The sequence below is a fragment of the Bubalus kerabau genome, chromosome 18 (genome assembly GCF_029407905.1).
Source record: "Bubalus kerabau isolate K-KA32 ecotype Philippines breed swamp buffalo chromosome 18, PCC_UOA_SB_1v2, whole genome shotgun sequence".
NCBI classification, from domain to species: domain Eukaryota; kingdom Metazoa; phylum Chordata; class Mammalia; order Artiodactyla; family Bovidae; genus Bubalus; species Bubalus kerabau.
Window position 1 is genome coordinate 67,879,913 of NC_073641.1, and position 25,276 is coordinate 67,905,188.

The window sequence follows — 25,276 nt, forward strand, 5'->3', positions numbered from 1 at the left end:
CATTTTGTCTATTTCCTGATACAGAGGGAGAATTGGATGTGCTTGCCCAAATATGTAAGCCACACAAATTCATATAGTCCCCAAACTGAAAAGAACTCACCCTGAAAACCAAAATGAATGAAAAATTGGATTTAGAAAGTTTGTATATTCAAAGAAAGCCTTTGAAAGATACAGAGAAAACCATTGAGTAGAGTTAGTTTTGCAGAATGTGTATTGGAAGCTTGGGGCAGGAGAGTACAAGTGGAAATGCATGATGAGGGTGGAGCCCTCGTGAAGGGAGTTAGTGCCCCTGGGAAAGAGACCCATAGAGATCCCTCACCTGACCCACCATGTGAGGACACAGCAAAAAGACAGCTGTCTGTGAACCAGAAATTGGGTCCTCAACAGACAGAGTCTGTAGGCACCTTGACCTTGGGGGTCCCAGCATCCAGACCTGTGAGAAACAGGTTTCTGTTTATAAGCCACTCAGTCTGTGGTATTTTATTATAGCAGCCCAAATGGTCTAAGACGGTAGACTTTAGATAGATAGTAGATAGAAAGAAGATAGCTGCTGCTGCTGCTGCTAAGTCGCTTTAGTCGTGTCCGACTCTGTGCAACCCCATAGACGGCAGCTCACCAGGCTCCCCCATCCCCGGGATTTTCCAGTCAAGAGTACTGGAGTGGGTGCCATCGCCTTCTCCGTATATGATAGCTAAATAGAATGAGAGAGGGCAACATACATTTAGAGGTTACTCAATATCTGTAAGAATAACATGAGATTGAATATTCAAAAGACTCTTTTTTTAAAATTAAATTTTTATTGAAGGATAATTGCTTTACAGAGTTTTGTTGTTTTCTATCAAATCTCAACATGAATCAGCCATAGGTATACATATACCCCCTCCCTTTTGTGAATACTCAAAAGGCTCTTAATGATCATGTTTTTAATAAAAATATAACATGTGAAACCTAATTTGAATAAACAATCAGGGTACTTATTACTCATTATTATTTCAATTTTTAAAGTAAAAACACAAGCACGTATATTATCGTTGATAAACTATGAATGGTGGAATTACAGACATTTTATTCTCTTAAAATTTTTTCCTTTCCATATTTTCTAAAATGATTGTTTTCCTTGTATAAAATATTTTCTAAACCCTAAAAATAACTAGAGCATTTGAAATTAAGCCAAGGACTAGAAGCAATAATGAGAATATTCTCATTATTTCCACAATGATAGTCATTCCATTTAAACACATTAAGGTATTGCTTCAAATATTCAATGTGAATTAATGAGACATAGGTCATTTTTTTGACATGCTCACAAAACACCTGATAAGCACTTTTGCAATATCTAGTTCAGTAATTAACTACAAAATAGACATTGCCTTGTAAGCAGAGCTTTGAGATTCTGTTGGGAAAATCTCTAAGTCTGAAAGATAAGGGATTTTACTGCTTAACTCACTGAAATCCAAATGTAATCCATACCCAGCTGTCTAGCAGAAATTAAACTCCTTCTCTATCAGTGAGGAGGGAATCAAAGAGTGAGGCATAATGCTCTTTTAGTTCTCAAAAACTTTTATTTAAATAAAAATTCAGAGAACCCCTTTGTGATCCGAAACCTATCAAGATGAATGGCTGGATTCTTTCCTGGGGCAGGCACCTCCACTTGATATAAGAAAAAAGAACCAGCAAGAAATAAGATGCAGATAACTTCTTCATTCTGAGCCCCCTGGTTGCAAAGGCTGAGCCTTTGAAAATTTATTTGATAGTGAAAGATTATGATCTTGCTGTGTTCACAGTTTTCCTCCTTTCTCTGTTCTTTTTATTCAAGAAGAAACATTTTGCCTATGATCACTGACAATTTCTTCCCATTCAATTTAGTTTTGGCTGCAGTAAAGACATATTGAATATATTCTCACTGTATCAGCAACCTGAATCGTGATAAACACACTGTTCATTTCAGGATTAGGATAACTAATTAAATGGCTTGATCACATTCATTCTTTATTGACTCCAGAATCAAATGTGTTGACCATTCGATATATTCTGAGTTGGTTACCAGAGGGACTCACAGGATCATTCTTTCTTAATTCCTTATCTGAAGAGAAGATGTGGAGATTAAGTGATATATTTTGATTGTCATGTCCATGAGTTTTCCAGTTTGGATACAGGAAGCAATATTGACATCCATGTAAATATTTCTACATGAACTGAGATATTAAATAAATTTGATACTTGACTATGTATTTTTATGATACCTTTAGTAATGAAGGGACATGATTATTTTGATTCTCCATTGCCACTCTTATTTAAGAGCTGGTTAAAACAAGAGAAGGCTCTCCTCACTCAGCCGTTATAGCACAAGCAGATTGCAGGTGTATCTCCAAAGCCCCGGGAGGTCGGGAGCCAAGAACCACTGCACCCTTGTTCTTTCTGAGGTTATTGATAACACAAGTGCCTGCTTCTCTCCCTGGATCTATGTGACCCCCCCTCTCTCTGCAGTGACCTTGACTTTCTCTGACACATTTGCATCTAGTTCAGGCTTAGCCACCCAGCTCTGAAATGATATCATATCATAGGTGATGGTTCAGGTTCTGAGTTTCTTAATGTGAGATCATGAGAGAAATTCAGCATACCTCAGATTGGGATGAACGTGATTAGGTAGAGAGCAGTTCTGGGGAAGACTATAAGATGTGGGGAACTGCTGATTTGGGATGGGTGTTGGGGATGGAGAATGAGTTGGTTAAGAAGACATAAGGAAGCGAGGAGGATACTTCTGATATCCCTAGAACAGTAATAATTTCCTAGGTCTATAATAATTCAAAATTCAGCTCTGGCTGCAATATTACATTCAGGTAAACAATTTGCCCATTAATTAAATTCCAAGTGTATCTGTCTAAAACATTAGGCCAATTTCCTGTCTGGCCTTATTAGTCATGTCTTTGTATTACGTATATGTAAGCTAAGTTTCCTAGAAGTGGGCTTCCCTGGTAGCTCAGATGGTAAAGAATCTGCCTGCAATGCAGGAGACCCAGGTTCAACCCCAGGTTTGGGAAGATCCCCTGGAGAAGGGAATGGCTACCCATTCCAGTATTCTTGCCTGGAGAATCCCATGACAGAGAAGCCTGGCAGGCTACAGTCCATGGGGTCACAAAAGAGTCAGACATCACTGAGCAACCAACACTTTCTAGAAGTTGAGCCTTGGAGGAGGGTTCTTGGGTGGTTTGATGAGAGAGCTCTCAAGTGAGGGACAGCAGAAGAAGACAGGGAAAGAAGGAGAGGTACAAGGTGGTCCAGACTGGAGAGTCAGTTCACCTGGGTTAATCAGTTTCACCAGAGTCATTCCCTATAAGGCAAAACGGCCAGGCCTTTGAAAATCTGTGGCCATCAGTTCTTGGATGCTAATGTTATTACTTGCTAGAGAGGGGACATGTGGCCTTAGGCCAAGGCAAATCCTGCCTTGCAGATGCAATACACCAGAAAGGGGGCAGCTGTGTGCCATTGGCTGCCAAACTTAGCAGCCAAAAGGAGCATCTACAGCATACCCCACAGCATTCAGGGCTGTAGGACTTTCCAAACTTGGCTAGGGTTGCACAAAATGAAAGGCAAAGTCAGGTTAGGTTATTTCAATTTCCTTATCCTTGCCATCCTGCACATCATTTTCTGGTGGTTGACTTCTGCAACTTGCCCTTGAGCATTGGTTTCTGGTTCGTTCTCTCATCCATGCATTTATGGCCACAGACTCAATTTCTTTGGAAGCTAAAGTATCAATATCCAGTAGTCATGTATAGATGTGAGAGTTGGGCTATAATGAAAGCTCAGGTCTGAAGAATTGATGCTTTTGAACTCTGGTGTTGGAGAAGACTCTTGAGAGTCTTTTGGGCTGTAAGGAGATCAATCCAAACCACCCTAAAGGAGATCAGTATTGAGTATTCATTGGAAGCACTGATGCTGAAGCTGAAACTCCAATACTTTGGCCACCTGATGCAAAGAACTGACTCATTGGAAAAGACCCTGATGCTGGGAAAGACTGAAGGCAGGAGGAGAAGGGGACGACAGAGGATGAGATGGTTGGATGGCATCACTGACTCAATGGACATGAGTTTGAGCAAGGTCTGGGAGTTGGTGATGGACAGGGAAGCCTGGCATGCTGCAGTCCATGGAGTCGCAGAGTTGGACACAACTGAGGGACTAAACTGAACTGAAGGTATCAATCTAATAATTCAATGAACAAATCAAAGTTCTTATGTTTATGGGTGAAGATTAGAAGTACATTCCCAGAGACCAGGTTGTTCTGATTACAATGAATGAGTAACAAATTACCCCAACATAAGTGGTTTAAAGCCGTGATCATTTACGATCTCTTATGGTCTCTGTGGGTCAGGAGTTTAGACGATGGACAATAAGATGGCTTCCTTCTGGTCCATGATACTGTCTTTTATGACCCAAACTTGAAAACTGTACAGTGTTACTTCTGCCACATTCCATTGGTTGAGACTGTTACAAAAGGCCAGCTGATTTCAAAAGGTGGGAGTGTTCAGAGTTCCACGCTTGATGGAAGCATGTTGACATCCTATTTTAAGAAAAGCATGAAAGTGATTTTCTTGGCAGTCCTGTGATTTTAGACTTCACCTTCCAATGAGGGTATGGGCTCTAACCCTGATTGGGAAGCTAAGATCCCACATGCCTCGTGGCCAAAGGCAAAAAAACCCCACATAAAACAGAAGCAATATTGTACCAAATTCAGTAAAGACCTTAACAATGATCCATATCAAAAAAGTTTTAAGAAAAGCACAAAGTATTCGATAAGTTTAGGGAAAAAAAAACAATCTGTTACTTGTATGTATTGATTCATGCAACAACAAAAAAAATTAATGGACACTTTCATATAAGAGGTTTGGTGCTAACCATTTTGACTATGGTTTTTTAAAATCAGTATCCCAACCCATGCTTCACAATGATGATGGCCCTCTCTGCTTCCTCTATGGCCATGTTCTCTGATGGCAGGAAGGACAATTGAGGAGAAGGCCAAGGCAAAAGAAAGTGAAAAGGTAACATTGAAATGCACTGAGCTCCAAGGATGCATATTGTTAGCATATTTGTCATGTACTATTCAAGACCAGCTCTAAAAGCCAGAGTTCCTTTCTCTTCCACTTGGGTATATTTATCCAGAAAACTTCAGAAAGTTCATGGCCCTAAATGTCTCTTTGCCAATGGGTCTCAGATGACTAACTCAAGCCAAGTCACTCTGTCAGGCTCCAGCCCTGGTGTGTGTGTGTGTGTGCATGCGCAGTCTCTCAATTGTGTCTCACTCTTTGCGACCCCATGGACTATAGTCCTCCAGGCTCCTCTGTCCATGGAATTCTCCAGGCAAGAGTACTGGAGTGGGTTCCCAGGGGATCTTCCCAAGCCAGGGATCAAACCTGGGTCTCCTGCTTTGCAGGAGGACTCTTTACCATCTGAACCACCAGGGAGGCCTGCCATCTTATATATATGTATTACTTGTAGGCGAGGGAACAAGGCTTTGTTAGTAAGCGCCAGAGGAATTGTCAAGAGTGCTTTTCTATCAGTAAATCTTTCAGTCTTACTGCTTCATCACATTACTAAAGTCTTGCTGGGTCAGCATATATGTGCCTGGCAATCTCTAAACATTACCTAAGTAAGGGGAACACAGGCTCTGAGTAGGAACGCCTTTAATCAAGAATGAAATTCAGTGACATCCAAACAGCCCCTCAATCCTTTTTAGAGGAATGCTTGTTTTGAGGCCAAACTATTGGCAGCTGGCAATGTCCCAGATCTAGACATGATTAAATTGTTGATTTTCTTCCAAAGTCTCCCTCAACCAAACCAGAGAGGGACCTAAGAGAGGATGGTGCAAGCTTTTAGCATTGTTGAGGGCCAGACATTCCAATTCAGAAGGGCACATTACATTTTTACTCTTCCAAAGACAAGAGGACTATTCTGTGTCCATTATGATTGAAAATAGGTTAATGGTTTATTTCCTGTTTTGACTGCGGCTGACCCAGGAATGATCATTCATCCTCATTAGCCAGCTTTGCTGCCTGGTCAGCTCACAGGAAAGTAGATCCATGGACATGCCGCTCGATTTACTTCCTTTTCACATAAAAAAATGGCTAATGGAAGTTGTATGAAGGCAGATTTAAAGTTTTGGCTCAGATGGTAAAGAATCTGCCTGCAGTGTAGGAGACGGGTTCAGTCCCTGGGTTGGGAAGACCCCCCGGAGAAGGAAATGACAACCACCTCCAGTATTCTTTCCTGCCTGGAGAATCCCATGGATAGAGGAGCCTGGCAGGCTACAGTCCATGGAGTTGCAAAGAGTCAGACACAACTGAGCGGCTAACACTTTCACTTTCAAAGGAAGTTGACTTAGCTGATGAAAGTTGTAACCTAAGGAAGGACTGCCTCTCAGAATGGTGAGCGTTCATCATCAAAGGTGTCTGTTGGAAGAGGACCAGATCACTATTTCCATCTGAAAGAGCAAGATTAGGGGTTTCCAGAGATCAGAGGCTGGGATTCTGAGCTCCTTCCCTGTCTGGGATCTCAGCTCAGCAGTGATTCGTTGTCCTTGTTCTGATAGAGGCCATCACCTGGCAGATGGAGGTCTTCAAAGGGGGCTTTCGTGAGTGATCCTCCCCCTTCTGAGTACTCTGCCTTTAATCTGATGCATCAGATGTATCATTGCTTTTTATCTGTGCCTTGGTCCAAAGCTCTAAGCTTTCTTTATCAAGATTATTTGAGAATGTACCTGTTTGTCTAAGCCCTAGTGAAGAAGATGGCTATGCATTTTGAAAACCACCAGCCTTTCAAAGCTCATGAAAACATGAGCTTACAAGACACTTACATATCAGAATGGACACTACCATTTTTATACAGGAAACAAGTATAATATCTCAGATCCTTCTTTCCAGAGTTCAAGTTGACATTGGATTATACAAAATGTGAAGAGCATTTTATAAGATTTTCTGATATAGGAAGAATCTGACTTTGAACATTGTGAGTCTGGGAAGAAGATGTAATTCAGTGGAGGAGGGTGATTCCAAGTTAAAGGGCAGTATTGCCATTTTACAGAGAAGGCAATGGCACCCCACTCCAGTACTCTTGCCTGGAAAATCCCATGGATGGAGGAGCCTGGTGGGCTGCAGTCCATGGGGTCGCTGAGGGTCGGACATGACTGAGCAACTTCACTTTCACTTTTCACTTTCATGCATTGGAGAAGGAAATGGCAACCCACTCCAGTGTTCTTGCCTGGAGAATCCCAGGACAGGGGAGCCTGGTGGGCTGCCATCCATGGGGTCACACAGAGTTGGACACGACTGAAGTGACTTAGCATAGCATAGCATAGCATTGCCATTTTATGTAGGATAAAGATTACTTCACAGAAACCCATGTGTATGCTAGCTGGTTTACTTTTTTCAAGTTTTTTATGCATCAAAAAACAAATGCTTTTTAGAGAGAATTATATCATTACTTCATTGAGTATAGATGCATTTTATAGGCAAATTCCATCATAATCACTCAGTGTTTGTTAAATAAATGAATTAACAATAAGAAAGTCTATGTCAGCTCTTTTTAAAATTTTGAAGAATGAGAAAGATGGATGGATGATGGGTATAAATGAGTCCATAAATGTTCCTTAAAATATTCAAACTATTTTAGAATCTATGAATTAAATATCACTTAGTCTTTTCTTCCCAAAAAGAACTGCCAGAGAAGAGAATGAAGGAAGGGAAAATAAAACTATTTTCTTCTGAGTGCAAACATTTTAAAAAGAAGAGAAGAGACATTCAGACTTGCCTGGTTTTGTCTATATTACAATGTTACATTGAACTGAATTAAAATTTCTCAATTATGCATCCTTTCTATGGAATAAAGCATACATTCTAGAAGACAGATAATGTGAACATGAACTATATACTATATAAATGAATAGAGAAATGGGTGATTCTGGTATCTAAAGAGGAACTTGAAGTGGCACCCCTCCTCAAAATAAAAGATACAGAAATTAGCTTCTAGGAAAGTTATATTCAGAATTTCCTAGAGAAGTATCAAAATATGTGTAAAATCACATGAGTATTGATTGATTGATAATGATCATATCAAGTTTCTACTCGAGACGAGGCCTGACTCCCCGGGTGAGTCTGAAATAAGAAATGAAAACTGAGAGATTTTTAAAATGTGTACTTATTAAACTTAGTAAGTCCATTGCATATGTATAAAATAACATATTTTCCCAAAAGTATATTCTCCTAAACCCAACAAAAATTAATGAGATAAGTGGCTTTTTTTCACATTTTAGATCTGTTCAATGTGTGGTTTAATGAATGACAGCTGGATTCTAGAATCTGCTTTTTACGTTCAATCTGTCATGTCATTTTGGTTGAAATTATATAAAGAAAACCTGGCTTCATACAGATGTATAACTTGAAAAGGAAGGAACATTTTAATAGTCTTCTCTGATAACTGTGATAAGAGCCTTCTTTGTTACTGTACCAAAACTCAAAAAGTAGTTTCTGCTTGACAGTTAATTACAGTGTGATCTGAAACCTTAAAAATGAACTTTCTGTGTGGCTTCAAGTATACAATAGGATATTGTTAATTGAAGTCACCATGCTGTATATTATAATTCTAGAACTTACTCATCTTAAAACTGGACATTTGTAACTTTGACCACCTTCACCCACCCCACCCTCCACCTCCTCCATCCACCCCCACCTCCTAACTCTTCCTGGCACCCCTGCTCCTGACAATCATTAACTTACTCTCTGTTGCTATAAATTTGATTTATTTGTTTTTTTAAGAATTAGAATCTGTTGGCCTGAAACAAATAGACTGTCTGAAACAAACAGGAATTTCTCCAGCAGAGATGGGCTTATTGGGGATGGGTTGTTCAGTCCTCAGTCGTGTCTGGCTCTTTGCGACCCCATGGACTGCAGCCTACCAAGCTTCCCTGTCCTTCACTATCTCCCAGAGTTTTCTCAAACTCATGTCCATCGAATTGGTGATGGGGATCAGTAGACAGCTGCAGTTCTGGATCTACAGCCATGGTGAGCTGCAGGTAAGACCCCTGAGTGCATTTTTCTCAGATCCCAGCCATAAATGCCATACCGTATTTGTCTTTCTGGAGAAGCCACAGGTCTAGGAGGGCATTCCTAGTGCCCTGCTGAGCTGGCCTGGGGGTGAGGTCCAAGTGTGCCTGTTCCTCTCACCCTTCCCATGTGGCCCTCCTCATCTCTGTGCTCCAGGGGCTGCTTCAGCCTCAATGCAGGTTCTGGATTTTCCCAGTGATGTCTTGTTTATGGATCAAAGCCAGTTGGCCTTCCTGGGCGAGGGATGGGGGGAGGGCAGGGCTGAAGTCCAGAACAACCTATGTTGCTATCTTGATGATGTCACCCTCCAATTTTGGCTTAAGAAAAGTTTTGACCTTGTAGATCTCTTGGAAGGCTTCTGGGGACCCTGGTTTTTCCCATACTACACTTTAGAAGCTGTTGTTTTAACCTGCCATTTTGGTGTAGTTGCTTGGGAGGTATGTATAAAAAAGAAATGTTTAACATACATAGCTCAACAATTCCAGTGGACTCTTTTTGAAGATCATAACAAGTGCAAAATTGATAGGGAAAGGTAAAGAACTCAAAATTACCAATGGTAGCCTTGAGAAAGAAGGACAGAGTTTGAAAACATGCACTCCTCATTTTAAGACTCACTATAAACCTATCCTATAATTGAGATAGCGTGATTCAAGCCTAAGGACAGACAGATCTAGGAAACTGTATAAAGCCCATAAATAGTTCTGCATACACGCAGCAAAAATTAATTTAGACAAATAGGCCAATGGAATGCAATGGGGAAAGGAGAGTCTTTTTAATAAATGATACTAGAACAATATCCAATTGTTCTAGTATTGAATTAAAATTAAAATTGAACTTGATAAATACCTGACTTGAAAATTGACAGACACTGATGGTTTCCAGGCAAAATTTAAAAGCTAAAATTATAAAGTTTCTCCAAACATACAGGGGGATATCTTTGTGGCCTGTGTACTCAAATATTTCTTAGAGATATTACAAAGGCACTTAACAGGGGGAAAAAGGGTAAATGGGACTTTATCAGAATAAAAATATTTTCACTCTTCAAAACTTTCTTAATAAATAAAAAGACCAATCACAGTCTAGGAGAAATATTCACAATCTACGTGTTTATATATATATGACAAAGACTTGAATCTAAATTTTATAATTTCTCCATATAAAACACAAAAGACAAGCAATCGAGTAAGAATTGTCAAAAGACTTGGATAGGTACTTCACAAAGGAGGATGTAAGAACCGCTAACAAAACGCATGCAAAGGTGGCTTTTAACAGTGTTAGTTACCAGGGAAACGCAAATTCAATCCAGAAGCAAATTCACCTAAGCGGCCAAAAGAGTGGCCTTATTTAACTAACTTCAACACCAAGTGCTGGAGAAGATGTGCACTGCCACAGATATCTCACGCTGGCAGGATGTAAAATGGTGCAACCAGGCGGAAACTGGTACCTCTTGTAAAACTAAGTACATACCTTCCTTATGATCCAGCAATTCCACTCTAAACAATTATTTCCAGCAGAAATGAAAAATATTTGTACAATAATGTTTAGTGCAGCTTTATGCATAATATCAAGAAATTTAAGCAATTTAAATGCTCACCAACAGGAGACTGAACAAATAAATTCTAGTATATCCATCCAATATTACCAGGCAGTAGAAAGAAATGAGCTATTGATACACACATGTACATGAATATCAAAAATATTTTGTGGAGTGAGGAAAGTCAGACATGACTATGTCATATGTTCCCATTTGTATAAAGTTCAAGAACTAATTTGTGGGACTATAACTCAATAGGGTGTTCATTGGAAGAACTGATGCTAAAGCTGAAACTCCAGTACTTTGGCCACCTCATGCAAAGAGTTGACTCATTGGAAAAGACCCTGATGCTGGGAGGGATTGGGGGCAAGAGGAGAAGGGGACAACAGAGGATGAGATGGCTGGGTGGCATCACCAACTCGATGCACATGAGTTTGGGTGAACTCCAGGAGTTGGTGATGGACAGGGAGGCCTGGCGTGCTGTGATTCATGGGGTTGCAAAGAGTCGGACACGACTGAGCGACTGAACTGAACTGAACTGAACTCAATATGGTGGTTGCTCTAGGTGTAAGGAGGGAAATATACTATTTTAAAAATTAATTTGTATTAGAGTACAGTTGCTTTACAGTGTTGTGTTAGTTTCTGCTGCAGAGCAAAGTGAATCAGCTACATGTCTCCATACATCCCCTCGTTTTGGATTTCCTTCACATTTAAGTTACCACAGAGCATCAAGTAGACTTCCCTGAGCTATACAGTAGGTTTTCATGGTTATCCATTTTAAGCGAAGTGAAGTGAAAGTTGCTCAGTCATGTCCAACTCTTTGCGACCCTGTGGACTGTAGCCTGTCAGGCTCTTTTGTCCATGGAATTCTCCAGGCCAGAATACTGGAGTGGATAGCCATTCCCTTCTCCAGGGGATCTTCCCAACCCAGGGATCAAACCCAGGCCTCCCACATTGCAGGTGGATTCTTTACCATCTGAGCCATTTTATACATAGTATGAATAGTGGATATATATCTCAATCCCAGTCTCCTGGTTCACCTTACCCCTGTTTTTCCCCCTTGGTGTCCATACATTTGTTCTCTACATTTGTGACTCTATTTCCGCTTTGCAGATGTATTCATCTGTATCATTTTTCTAGATGCCACATATATGTGTTAATATATGGTGTTTGTGTTTCCCTTTCTGACTTACTTTACTCTGTGTGATAGTATCTAGGTCCATCCATGTCACTTGCAAATGGCCCAGTTTTGTTCCGTTTCATGACTGAATACTGTTCCATTGCACATATGTACCACATCTTCTTTATCCATTCCTCTGTTGATAGGCATTTAGGTGGCTTCTATGTCCTTGCTATTGTAAATACTGCTGCAGTGGACACTGAGGTGCATGTGTCTTTTTGATATATGGCTTTCTGAGTATTTGCCCAGAAGTGGGATTGTACTACTGAGAAAAATGATGGGAATGTCCAGGGTGGAGGCATTGCTCTGTGTTTTGACTGGATGTTGACTCCAAGGGTACATACATTTGTGAAACTTGTCAGAGAGTGCACTTAAGATCTGCACAGTTTACTCTATGTCATTACACTTCAATAAAAATATAGAAATGCATATGCTGATCATCTGCACAACTGTCATGAATATTTTCTTGGTTTATTAAGTGAGGTGTTCAAAGATGTATGTTGATTGAATTATGACTATGAAACATGCTGATTACCAATCCATATTCATTTGGAAACCTAGAGGCAGAAGCAAAAACTACCTTGTGTGATGGGAAGATGGACTTGCCTACCCTTCGGTTTTTAGTTTTCAATCTCTCGTCTGTTAATATGATAATTGCCTTTAATGACTTTGTTCTCCTGAGTGTAATCAGACAGGAAACTTTAGATGGAAATTGCATAAATTATTCTAATTCCTGCCAGGGAAAGAATCCAAGATTTTAATCAACTTCTGCACATTTTATTCTTCTTGTTAGGAAGTTTTCTTTATATTCATACTTAACTGACAGGCCCTCTCTGGAAGAAGCAGTCCTTATTAAGTGCCCCTATCAATAAAACTTTGTTGCCAGGGTAGACGACAGATGACATTCTTATTCAAAGAGTCAACTGTGCCAAGGAAGATTGTGCAAACTCACCCGACTCTGATGTTTTTACATATAATCTCATAAAAATATTAACACCATTGATGGTACTAACTTTATATATATATATATATTTTTCAGTTTATAAAATATTCTGCGCTCAAAGTGAACATCTGGGAGGAATATAATAAAAAAGACACCATTGCCTCCATCCTACAGAGAAAAAAATGGAAGTGTATGACATTGAAGCTCATTCATCGTTACTTTAATGAATGTGGGTCATGCTCTCGTAGACACAACTAAAGTTTTTCTTCTTTCCTAAAGCTTTCCTAACTCGAGCTTTCCTCACTTCTCACTAGATCTTCACAAGCAACCTTCTCAGTATTTGAGGCAGCAAGGAGTCTCTGAGTTGAATCCTCATTCAGTCGTAGGAATCCTAGGTAGGGGCAGGTGGAAAGCGGAGGTGGAATCCACTTAAGAGCCCAGAGGGATAACGGTGCCTGATTTGGTGGATTCTGCTCATAGTCTAGTCCACGTGCTGTGCCAGGATGAGGGGTGCCAAGCCGTGTATGTATGGCTGAGCCCCTTTGAAACTATCACAGCATTGTTAACCGGCTATACTCCAATATAAAACAAAAAGTTGAAAAAAATGTAAGCAACCTAGATGTCCATTGACCGATGAGTGGGTAAAGAAGACGTGGTGCCTATATACAATGGAGTGTTACTCAACTGCAAAAAAGAACAGATTGGATTGGCATCAGTTGCAGCGAGATGGATGAACCTAGAGCCTGTTTTACAGTGTGAAGTAAGTCAGAAAGAGAAAAACAAATATTGCATATTAATGCCTATCTATGGAATCAAGGAAAAAAGAGTACTGAACCTATACTAGGTTTGATTAGTAATGAACCTACTTGCAGTGAAGGAATGGAGATGCAGACGTAGAGAATGAACTTGCGGACACAGTAGGGGAAGGAGAGAGTGGAAAGCATTGAAACAGTAGCAGTGACAAGCATACACTACCATGTGTAAGATATGCAGCTAGCGGGGCACTGTTGCATGACACGGCGCATTCAGCCTGGCGCTCTGTGACAACACAGAGGGATGGGATGGGGGGAAGAGGAAGACTCAAGAGGGAGGGGATGCATATCTATATCTATATCTATATCTAATCATGGCCAATTCACGTTGTTGTCTGGCAGAAACCAACACAACACTGCAAAGCAATTACCTTCCAATTAAAAAAAAAAACACACACCTCCCAATTGCAATGGAAAATGGCAAAAAAGCAAACTGAATGCTCTTTCTTCCCATTTCAAGAAAGGCCACCTCTGCTAAAGATCTGCAGTCCAGGACTTCTTGAGCTAAGGAAACACTGAACAGAATACATTTTATTTGATTCTGAGCTGCATCATTCTAAATGTTGGCTTAAAGAGGTCTCCTATGCAAAGAAACTTTAGTGTCCGAGTATTTCCAGAGGAACCTAGTGCCCACCTACAACACGGGAAAGAATAGCAACCATCCATATGGTACAAGATGTGGTGCTAAAAACCAGCACTGGTTTAGAAGACAAATTTGGGTTTTGGAAAGGGTTTGAGATCATGAAAGCTTGAACAGCCCCAGACCCATAGCCTGAATATGTCACAATGCCAAACATCGGCTTGCTCATCTGTAAAATGGGGATAATAATATCCTGTCCTATCTATAACCAGGGGACCTTCCAAAGATTAGGAAAATAAACATTGAAAGCATTTTAAAGCTGGAAGAGTTTTGTCCACCTGACGATGTGGTTGCCATGACAATTTGCCACTGCTTCTTTGCCTTTCTTTGAGGTTGGTCATAAGACTGAATTTCTTCTGGGCTCATCCCTTGGCTTACTTGCAGCCTCTTAAAAGCCAGAACCTTCTCATTATGAATTTGTTTAGAGATCTATCACCAATCTTTGCTCTTTTAGGCAATCTTATTCTATCTCAGCCTGGGAATGTCCCATTTGTAATGTCTACATGTCCACTCTGGCAGGAATGGCATGTGCATTTGTGTGTTTGTAATTGAAAAAGAGAAAATATATATCATTTCCTTCTCATCCAAGACTCTTCATCACAGGTGAACCTAAAGAGTCCGGAAGCTGAGGTCTGAGGGTCTGTGTGACGGGCCCTTGGGCCAACGATAATGTCATCAGGTGTATCTCACTCTCTGCCTTTTTCGACTCTGCTTTCTTTGGTCTTGGCTTCATTCTCGGAAGAACTCAGACTGTTCCCTGTTGGTCTTAGGACGGCTGCTCTCAGCTCCAGAAGGACCACCCAACTACTTTAGGCAGTCCAGGTGCTATAACAAAGTGCCATAGGCGGGGAGACTCACAAACAACAGAAGTTTGTCTCCAGTAGTTCTGGAGGCTGGAAGTCCAAGGTCAGGTGCCCTCATGGTCAAGTGAGGGGCCTTTTCCCATGTCCTCACAGGGCAGAAGGACCCTCTTTTGTGATAAAGGCCACTCTCCAATCATGGGGCTGGACACTCAGGACCTAGTCACCTCCCAAAGACCCCACCTCTTAATAACATTATACTGGGATTAGGGTTTCTAGATTTGAATTATGCTTTGTAATAATCCATTAAGGAAACTATTATATATACGTGTATATACGTATATATAAGTATATAATCGAATCATTGTTGTATACACCTGAAACTAACATGATATTGTAAATCAATGATACTTTGATAAAAAAATTAAACTCAAAAAAGATTTGAATTTTGGGGAGACACAAATATTTAGCCCATTGCATTATTTCATTAGCTATCCAACATCAGAAAAATGTTTCTCTCCTGAGGGCACAGATAAAAGCATGCTAATTATATCTCATTGGCTCAGATGGTCTGCTGGCTTGGGTCCACCCATCATAGTGACCAAGCCCATGCGGGGCTCCACCCGTCTCAGGTCCGAGTCACATGGACAGCAAGAGGAAGCTGAGGGGGTCTCAGGAAAGCCAGGGGCTGCCAACAGATGAATTCTGAGCACAGACCTCCCTGTGGCCTGAGGCTCGCTGCTGTCTCCTTCCTGCATGACTGAGTGGGCTGATGCTGACCAGCTGATGCTGGTCCTGTGAGCATGCCATCAGCAGCAACATGGGACTCTCCTGCCCTCATCCCAAGATACCCCATCATTCTCCTCTCCATCTATAATGAAGCTTGGCACTTGTGATCAAGGACAAGAGCGTGTAGGAATTTCTCAAGAAGTTCCTTTCTCTAGCTATTCAGTGAAAAGCCTCCTTCTTCCCAGGTGGCACTAGTGGCAAAGATGCCACCTGGCAATGCAGGAGATGTAAGAAATACAGGTTCGATCCCTGGGTCAGGAAGATCCCCTGGAGAAGGAAACAGCAACCCACTCCAGGATTCCTCCCTGGAGAATCCCATGCTTGGTGGGCTACAGTCCATAGGGTCACGGAGTTGGACACGACTGAAGCAACTGAGCACACACAGCTATTCAATGAGACGCAGAATTCTTCAAGGAAAGTAGTCAAGCAGCAGTTTGGTTTCCAGACATTGTGTGTTTTGACTTTGATGGATGCATTCCTCTCCTGCGGCTGCTGTAGGCGATGACCACAAACTTCATAGCTTTAACTGCACAAGTGTGCCAGCCCATAGTTCAGAGGCCAGGCGTCTGACATGAGTCTCACTGGGCTAAAGCTGTGGTATGGGCAGCTGTATTCCTCCTGGTATCTCTGAGGGAAAACCCATTCCCTGGTCTATTCAAGCTTCTAGAAGCCACGCTTCCAGTTGCCTTGGTCCATGGCTTAGCCTCCATCTTTGTATCTTCTTGAAATCTCTCCCTCTCACTTGACAATACTTTTTGTCTCCAGAAACAACTCAGCTATGAATCTGCATGATTTACTAGACATAGGCTTTACCCCTGACTTTGAAATGATTGGCTGAAGGTTTTTCATGTTTATTTCCCAATAAGTAATGTGTCTCATCAGTCAAACAATGCTTCTTTTCATTTTATCTTCTGACTACTCTTGCTTGTAGAAGCTTTTCCAGGAAACTCTTTTAAGAAATTCTGTTGGATGGATGTTTAGCCTTGATTTCTTCCTTAGTACAATGCCTTTTGAACATTTATAAATAAAATAAGAGTGACATGTCTGTGTTATAAGATAAAACGAAGCAAATGAACTACCCGTTGAGATAAAGATACATGTGACAGTTTCCTCTTTAGTTTATGTGGGAAATCTTCAAGTGCTCTTGCAGGTGGGCTCATTCGTGTCCACCTTTTGTGGCCCCATGGCCTGTAGTCTGCCAGGCTCCTCTGTCCATGGGATCTTTCAGGCAAGAGCACTGGAGTGGGCAGTGATGTCCTTCTCCAGGGGATCCTTCTGACCCAGGGATGGAACCCAAGTCTTTTGTGTCTTCTGCATTGACAGGCAGATTCTTTACCACTGTGCCTCTTGGGAAGCCCTCAAGTGCCTTAGAAAATGCTAATGTTGAAGCTTCCACGGATACCAAAGTCAGAAGAAAAGAGAAAGAGCATGCCCACTGTACTCCTAGACAATCAGCTAAGTCATCTTGTACTGCATGGCAATTGCTGTAAGGTGGAAGAGCAGGAGAGGCCCAGTAGTAACCTAATTGACCAATCGATTAATTATTTGAGCTTCCATCCAATGAGAAAATACAGTAAAATATAGAAAATATAGGAAATGTATAGAAAATACAGTCTTGCTATAGTATAGCAAGTCACGTAATATTGCAATTTCCTCTCATGCTTCAAATAAAAACATATTTAAAGCACGAGAGGAAATTACAAGGCTTCCGATAGTGCTGTCTTTCAGTGAACTATCTTATTTAAAGTATTTTCCTTAAATGAACCATGCAGCATCTTTGCCACCAATAGGGAAAATATTAAAAGAGAAATAAATAAATGTAACCTGTCCCATTTCTTTTCTTGTAAACTCCTCCCAAACTGCTTCGTTCATGTGATCCACCAGCACAGAAGTGATGTGTTGAAAATAGCCTCAGCTAAAAGCAGGTATAAGGCGAGGTAACCAGGCTTATTATGTAGGATTCTACAGACAAACTGTGTGATTTGAGGAGGAATTTGAGGAGGAAGTGTGAAGATTTGCTCTTTTTTTCTTTTAGAGAAAACACCCAACAGATGCTTTGAGATATTAAAACCCCTTTTTAGTTGCACAGGGAGCAGAGTTTCTGCAGAGAGGCTGGATTTATACAGCAGTATTCTACTGTGGGCAACTGCATGGCCAGTCGCAGGTAGCTCAGCAGAGGACCAGGTTTGCACAAGCGACGTAACAGTCTGCCTCTAAGGACGAACACATTCTGGGATGTAGTCAAATATAGGCCCATGCTGATTCTGATGAACACAGTTTAAGAAGCAGTCGTTGACCATGGGGTGACTCAAATATTTATTTAATGTGTTGTTGTATTGGGTCAGCTGTTGGCACAGGGGTTATTAATCCTTCAAATAGGATTGTGACTGCCGCACCCTCTACCCACGCCCTCTCCTCTCCTGCAGTTGTGGCTGAGGGTGATGGACCTTGACCTGTCTGTGTTATTCAGCAGCTAATAATTCTGCCAGTGTTTCTCACTCTTCCCCTGATACCCAAGCCTGAGCTTTCAAAGAACTGGTTATTTCTGCACAGAGAATCTTGGTCCCAAGAACCCTCTTGGCTTCAGCATAGAAAGCACTGATAACGACTTACTCTTGAGAAAAACTTCTACGTCTATAAAGTAATGTCATCATATCTACAGCTGATGTTTCCCCATGGATGTTGGGAAATTTGTCAAAACTTTGGAGGATGGGCTATATACCTATTGCTGTTCAGTCGCTAAGTCATGTCTGACTCTTTGTGACTCCATGGACTTCAGCACCCCAGGCTTCCCTGTCCTTCACTCTCTCCTAGAGTTTGCTCAAATTCATGTCCATTGAGTCAGTGATGCTATCTAACCATGCCATCCTCTGTCACCCCCTTCTCCTGCCTTAAATCATTCTCAGCATCAGGGTCTTTTCCAATGAATCGGCTCTTTGCAGCTGGTGGCCAAAGAATTGGAGTTACAGCTTCAGCACCAGTCCTTTCAGTGAATGTTCAGGGTTGATTTCCTTTAGGATCGACTGGTATACTGGCAATGTATTATTATCTCACTAAGAATTAAGACTGAACGCCTTAATACCTATGTCCGAGCCTAAGAACATCTATCTTAAAAGCTCCACACGTCTTATTTCTCATGTTAACTTATTTCCTGTTTTCTATAAGGCTGAACTAATTCCAGCCTTCTATTCATGATCAAATTCATACAATAGAAAAGCCGGCATGATGAACACTTTCTTGTATGAAATTAATGATAGCACAATATGCAGCAAAATAGCACACAGACTGTGGAGATGCCTTTCCTCAAGCACTACCAGGGATGTTCCATAATTTCTTATTAAAACAATAACAAAATGTGTGCCCTGGATAGTATCTTATCTGAGCAGTGGAATTTTGAGTAGTTTTCAATAGTCCCATGCTCATATTCTTTGACCAACCACTCAGGTTCAGAACTGAAGGGGTGAGTTCCACTAGATATCTTCAGCAATATCTTTTCACTTCAAAGTTATTTATTATCTTCTTTTTTCTTTCCCTTTTTCTTTTTTCCTTTCTTTTCCTTTTTTTTCCCCCCAGTCATAATGGCAACCCATACCTACTCTTAGCTCTAAATTAAACAGCTTGGCGATAATTACGTAGTTGCCTACTCTTGCAAGACAACAAGTACACCTCTCAAGAGTTCTGATGGTCTTTCTCGTACTCTTCCCCAGGGTAATTTATATTTAAATCTGGTTTTTTGACGGTGATGCTTGACTCAGGCTCCAGAGCTTTAGAGTCTAAGTCTGCAGTAACCACGACCTGCATCTGAAGGTTTGAGTGAGAAGTACACGCCGAGTGTGGGTTACTCAACTCCTTCAACGTGCAGCTCTCCTGCTGAAAGCCTTTCTCATTTTCTCTTTGGCTCAGAGCTAGAAACCTCCAGTTCTGACTTCCAGGTTCTCATTAAACACATCTGACAACCACCCAATTTCCCCTTTACGACTCCCCTCATCCTCCTCTAATTCTAATCAAACCAGTCTCTTATTCCATTAGCTGCCCTTCCAATCTCCGAAGCCCAGTCTCGGCTCGTCTCCCACTTTGGAATTCCATTTTGGATGGCTATCAGCTGTGTTCCCCCTGCCAGGGCAAGTCCCGCAGGTGCTTTTCAAGCCAGGCTGAATGTTCTGACCATATTAGCAGGCTTCTTAAAAGAAGACTCTTTCAGAATTACCCTTCCCTCACTTTGAATTCTTTCAATGCTGACACACACATTGTGTAGCACACTTGTTCCCTCTTCATCGTTGTGATGACTTCTTAATTTACACCTGGCTCCTCTGACACGTGTATTTGTTTCCCCAGGGGACAATCATCTCTTTCATTTCTTCTGAACTTCTCACAGCACCTTGCATGAATCTTTGACAACCTATTCATGCATTGCATCTTATCAAATTGATTTTCATTATACAATGAAAAGATACTGTCCAGTGAATGATGCTTTTTTAAACCTTTTATGACTCTCCCAAACTTAGCTTTCTACTGAATTTTTATACTATTCTGAAAAAACAAAATAATAAAGATGACTTTTTGTAGTACAGTTTCTAGGAATTCACCTAATATTAGATACTAGACACATTTCCGTCTCTTATACCATTTATGCTCGCTCAGTAGGGAGAACCAGTATGCAGAAGGTAAGGTAAAATCCTTATCTAAACACTCATCAGTACTGATGGAAAAAAATGAATGCCTGAATAGAAATGTTTAACTATGTTTGGGACAAAGGGGACTCTTTATCTTAAGCCTCTGTTATCTTTATTTTGATCCAAGCATCTGGATATTGGTAAATAGTTCAAATCAATGGGGATTTTACTGGGAAAAAAAATCATAAAAATATTAAAATAACATTCAGTTTGCAATTTTTAGTCATTAGCATGAAGAAAATATACAGATTTCATGTATGGATATAAGAATCGGACCATAAAGAAGGCTGAGCATTGTAGAATGGATGCTTTTGAACTGTGGTGCTGGAGAAGACTCTTGAGAGTACCTTGGACTGCAAGGAGATCAGACCAGTCAATCCTAAAGGCAATCAACCCTGAATATTCATTGGAAAGACTGATGCTGAAGCTTGAATCCTTTGGCCACCTGATGCGAAGAGCTGACTCATTGGAAAAGACCCTGATGCTGGGCAAGATTGAAGAGGAGTAGAGAAGGAGGCAGCAGAAGATGAGATGGTTAGAGAGTATCACCAACTCAATGGACATGAATTTGAGCAAACTCTGGGAGATAAAGCAGGACAGAGGAGCCTGGCGTGGTGAAGTCCATGGAGTAGCAAAATGTTGGACAAGACTTAGGGGCCTGAAAAACAACAACAAAGGAAATACAAACCTTCTTGAGAAAAGTCTCATAATAATTAATTTCAAGGTAGTATTTTAGGGCCATGTCTTTGAACTCACTGTGAAAGTGAAGTGAAAGTGAAATTTACTCAGTCGTGTCTGACTCTTTGTGACACATGGACTATAGAATCCATGGAATTCACCAGGCCAGAATACTGTAGTGGGTAGCCTTTCCCTTCTCCTAGAGAATCTTCCCAGTTGGGATCAAACCCAGGTCTCCTGCATTGAAGGTGGATTCTTTACCAGCTGAGCCACAAGGGAAACCCAACTCACTGTGAGCAAAGGCCCAGATTTTTATTTCTCATTGATTATGGGCTGATGTTTTTGTAAAATACAAAGTCATGCTCACGGATGCCACAGTTAAATGGCTATAAAACTTTCCAAATACTTACTTCCACTTTCTGGATTTCTTTCGTGGGTGGGTAACAAATGCTTCATGGATGCCAGCAACCTGTGGACCACCCTTTGAATTGCAGAGTTACTAGAACAGAAAAATCACACCAGAGAGAGACCTGCTATATTTTCTGACAAGAAGGAAAAAGGAACACTTTAAAAGATTAATATTATATCCATTAAAAATAAAGAAGTACTTGCAGCTGAAGGTGGACGGGTTTGGACTCTGTGGACAGTTACTTGGCAATAATTAAGGCAAAATGTTCTAGGCAGCTGATTCTATTCTCTCTGAACAATGTTACCCCTGCGAAAGGAAGCAGGCTGGGAGGCCTGCCAACTTTTCTGGTGAAAAATTATCTTGCCAGAGGACAGATTCAAAGAGCAGATGTGGCTGACCCGTCAATGGGAGGTAGGAGTCTGGTGTCCCTAGTGTGTAACTCTAAACTTCCTTTGATGGCGGGTGGATGGCCTGGGCTGTGACTTTCCATAGCCCTTTCGTTTCTTCTCCCCTTCTCAGCACACCCCTTGTGGCGGCATCAGAGGGGCATGACGTGATAACGAGGGGACAGTCAGGAGCTGAAGTCAGGGCAGTTCTCCCAAAGCAGCCACTTTGCAGGGCGGTCAGAGCCCAGGGTCTGATCCTCCAGCTTTGCACATGCAAAACTGCTTTTTGCTAGTGTTCTTAGGGTTGGAGGGAATCAACAGCTAGATAGCAGTCAGGAGGGACTGATGTGTAGACCCGAAGGCTGGGTTTTTAACTAATGTAGGAACAGAAATGGCCAATGCACTGTGACTTTTGTCAGCAGGTGGGTGCTTGTTCTCTCTGATGGGAACGCTGTAGGGGAAATTAACAGAAACTGGAATCATATTTCACAAGCATGATATTAGAACATTAGGAAATAGAATGCTACTTTGGGTGGCATTAATGGCCAGTGTCATCCTGTAAAGATGTGATGCAATTAAACCTCTCTCTCAATTTTCATATTTAGTGAAAAATGTACTGAGCATCCTGCTTTGACTTGAAAGATATTCTGTCATTTAAGGGAATTGTGAGACAATCTCTGGGAGTATAGATGTCATTAATTCAACTCTCAGAGGGGAATATTGTTCTGACTCTTTGCAGGCTTCAAAAGTGCTGGTACTGTGCACCAGTTTAGCTCCTGAAAGAAATGTGAACATGTGTATGTGTGTGTCTAGTGCTTTATATCATATGATTAATATTCTTAAACTTTTCAGCACAAAATATGGATATTATTTCTCACTTTCTCACTTGCTATCATGTTGTACAGTTCAACTTGCCTTTGAAAAAAGAAAGAAATTCCATTTCTCTGACAAAGAATATGATTAATAGGTGCTCAGCTTTAGTTTCTTATATATATATAGTCAGATAGTTAAGAAAACACTCATATCCCAATGGCTAACCATTAATATTAGGACAGTTAAAAAAATAAAGGAATAGTAACAGCAAATTTATAACATTGATGTTGAATACAGGCAATGTAAATTACGTCTAACTTAGGAGCTTCCCTTGTGGCTCAGATGGTAAAGACTCTGTGTGCAATTTGGGAGACCTGGGTTCGATCTGGAGTGGGAAGATCCCCTGAAAAGGCTATTCACTCCAGTATTCTGGCCTGGAGAATTCCATGGACTGTATAGTCCATGGAGTTGCAGAGTCGTACACAATTGAGTGACTTTCACTTTAAGAATAATGTAGGAAAATTTATTTCTAATTATGGCAAATCACAATCCTTTAATTAATAACTTGTGGTAAGTTTTTTCTGTAACCAACCTATACTATAGAGCTTTATCGTATTATAATATGTACGCTTACAGTGCTTGTCTATGTGTATGTATCACATGCCTGAATACACGTGTTTACATGTATGTGTGTATGTATAGAGAGAGGTATGTATGTGTGACTTTATTTTACAAACTCATACAGCAGTTATTATATTATGATAAACTAAAAATGTGGAGTATGCTTACTGAAAAGCCTTACACAAGCAATAAAATTGAATGGGTTTTTAAAATCTTAAAACAATTTTTAAAATTCTTCTTTCATAGATCAATGGAACAGAATACAGACCCAGACCCAGACACACACAACCTTGCTCAACTGACCTTTTTTAAACAGCTGTTCATTCTTTTACTTTTATTAAAAAATTAAACTACTGGACTATCAGGGACATCCCTCAACTGATTTTTTTTCCCCTGAGGCAGTGGCAAGACTTTATTGTGGCATTTTTCAATGACATTTATATATTGTCTCCTTTCATAATTTGAGATGCTATAATGATTTTTGTTATAAATTTCTTCATAAATATTTTTACTGATGAATGGTGCATTTATTTTTGATAAAGATGCAAAACCATTCATTAGAAGAGGGAATGGGGGAAAGCTTTTTCAGCAATTGGTGCTAGAGAAATTAAAAATCCAAGGGCCAAAAGCAGAAACTAGACTAAACCTTATGCCTCATACAAAAATTAGCTCCAAATAAATCATGAACTTAAATATGAACACTAAAACTATAAAATTTTTAAAAATCCTAGGAGGAAAAACTTGAGGATATAGGTAAAGAATTTATAGACTTGCTGCCAAAACACAATCCATAAAAAAATTGCTTAATTAGACTTTATCAAAATTAAAAACTTGTTCTCTGCAAAGGAGCATATGAAGAAGGTTAAAAAAAAGTAACAGAGAAAATACAAACCATATGTTCAACAGAGGACTAATATCTAGAATAAAGAATTCTCAAACTCAACAGTTAAAAAAAAAAAATAGAAATCCAGGTAGAAATGGGTAAGACCTTAACAGGAATGCTGGCAACTGAGAACCTGGAAAAATGTTCAACATCATTAGGCATCAGAGATGTGCAGATTAAACCCACGATGAACTATTGTTGTGTACCTGTCGGAATGGCTAGAGTAAAAATAGAGATGACATCAAATGTTGGCAAGGATGAGGAGAAAACGGATTGCTCCCACACTGATGGTGGGGATGGAAGTGGTCCCCGGCCATTCTGGAAAACACTTTAGAAGCTTCTTATAAAACTTCTTATAAAACTAAATATGCAAATATAATACTCTCTAGCAGTGGTATCTGTGGGCATTTATCCCAAAGCAATAAAAGCTTATCTTTATATCAAAATATATGCTAATGTTTATCATAGCTTTATTCATTAATAGCCCCAAACAGGAAACAGTCCAGACGTCCTTACAAAAACAAATGTTAAACAAACTTTGGTGTTTCTATACCATAGAATGCCACTCACATTAGAAGAGATAAACTATTGCCATTCATCCAACAACTTAGCTCAATCTCCGAGGAATAACACTGAGTGAAAAAATCCAATAAAAAAAGTTATATACTTTATGATTTATGATTCCACTTACACAACATTTTTGAGATAATGAAAATTTAGCAGTGCAGAGTATATTAATGTTTGCCAAGGCTTAGAGAGGGCTTCCCTTATGGCTCAGATGGTAAAGAATTCATCTGCAATGCAGGAGACCCAGCTTCCATCCCTGGGTCAGGAAGGTTCCCTGGAGAAAGGACTGGCTACCCGCTCCATTATTCTTGCCTGGAGAATTCCATGGACAGAGTAGCCTGGCAGGCTAAGAATCAGACATGACTGAACGACTAGCATTTTCAAAAATTAGGGGCTTGGAGGAGGAAGGGGTGGGATGGGTTTGGCAAGAAAGGGGTACGGTTTTCAAAGAGGAAA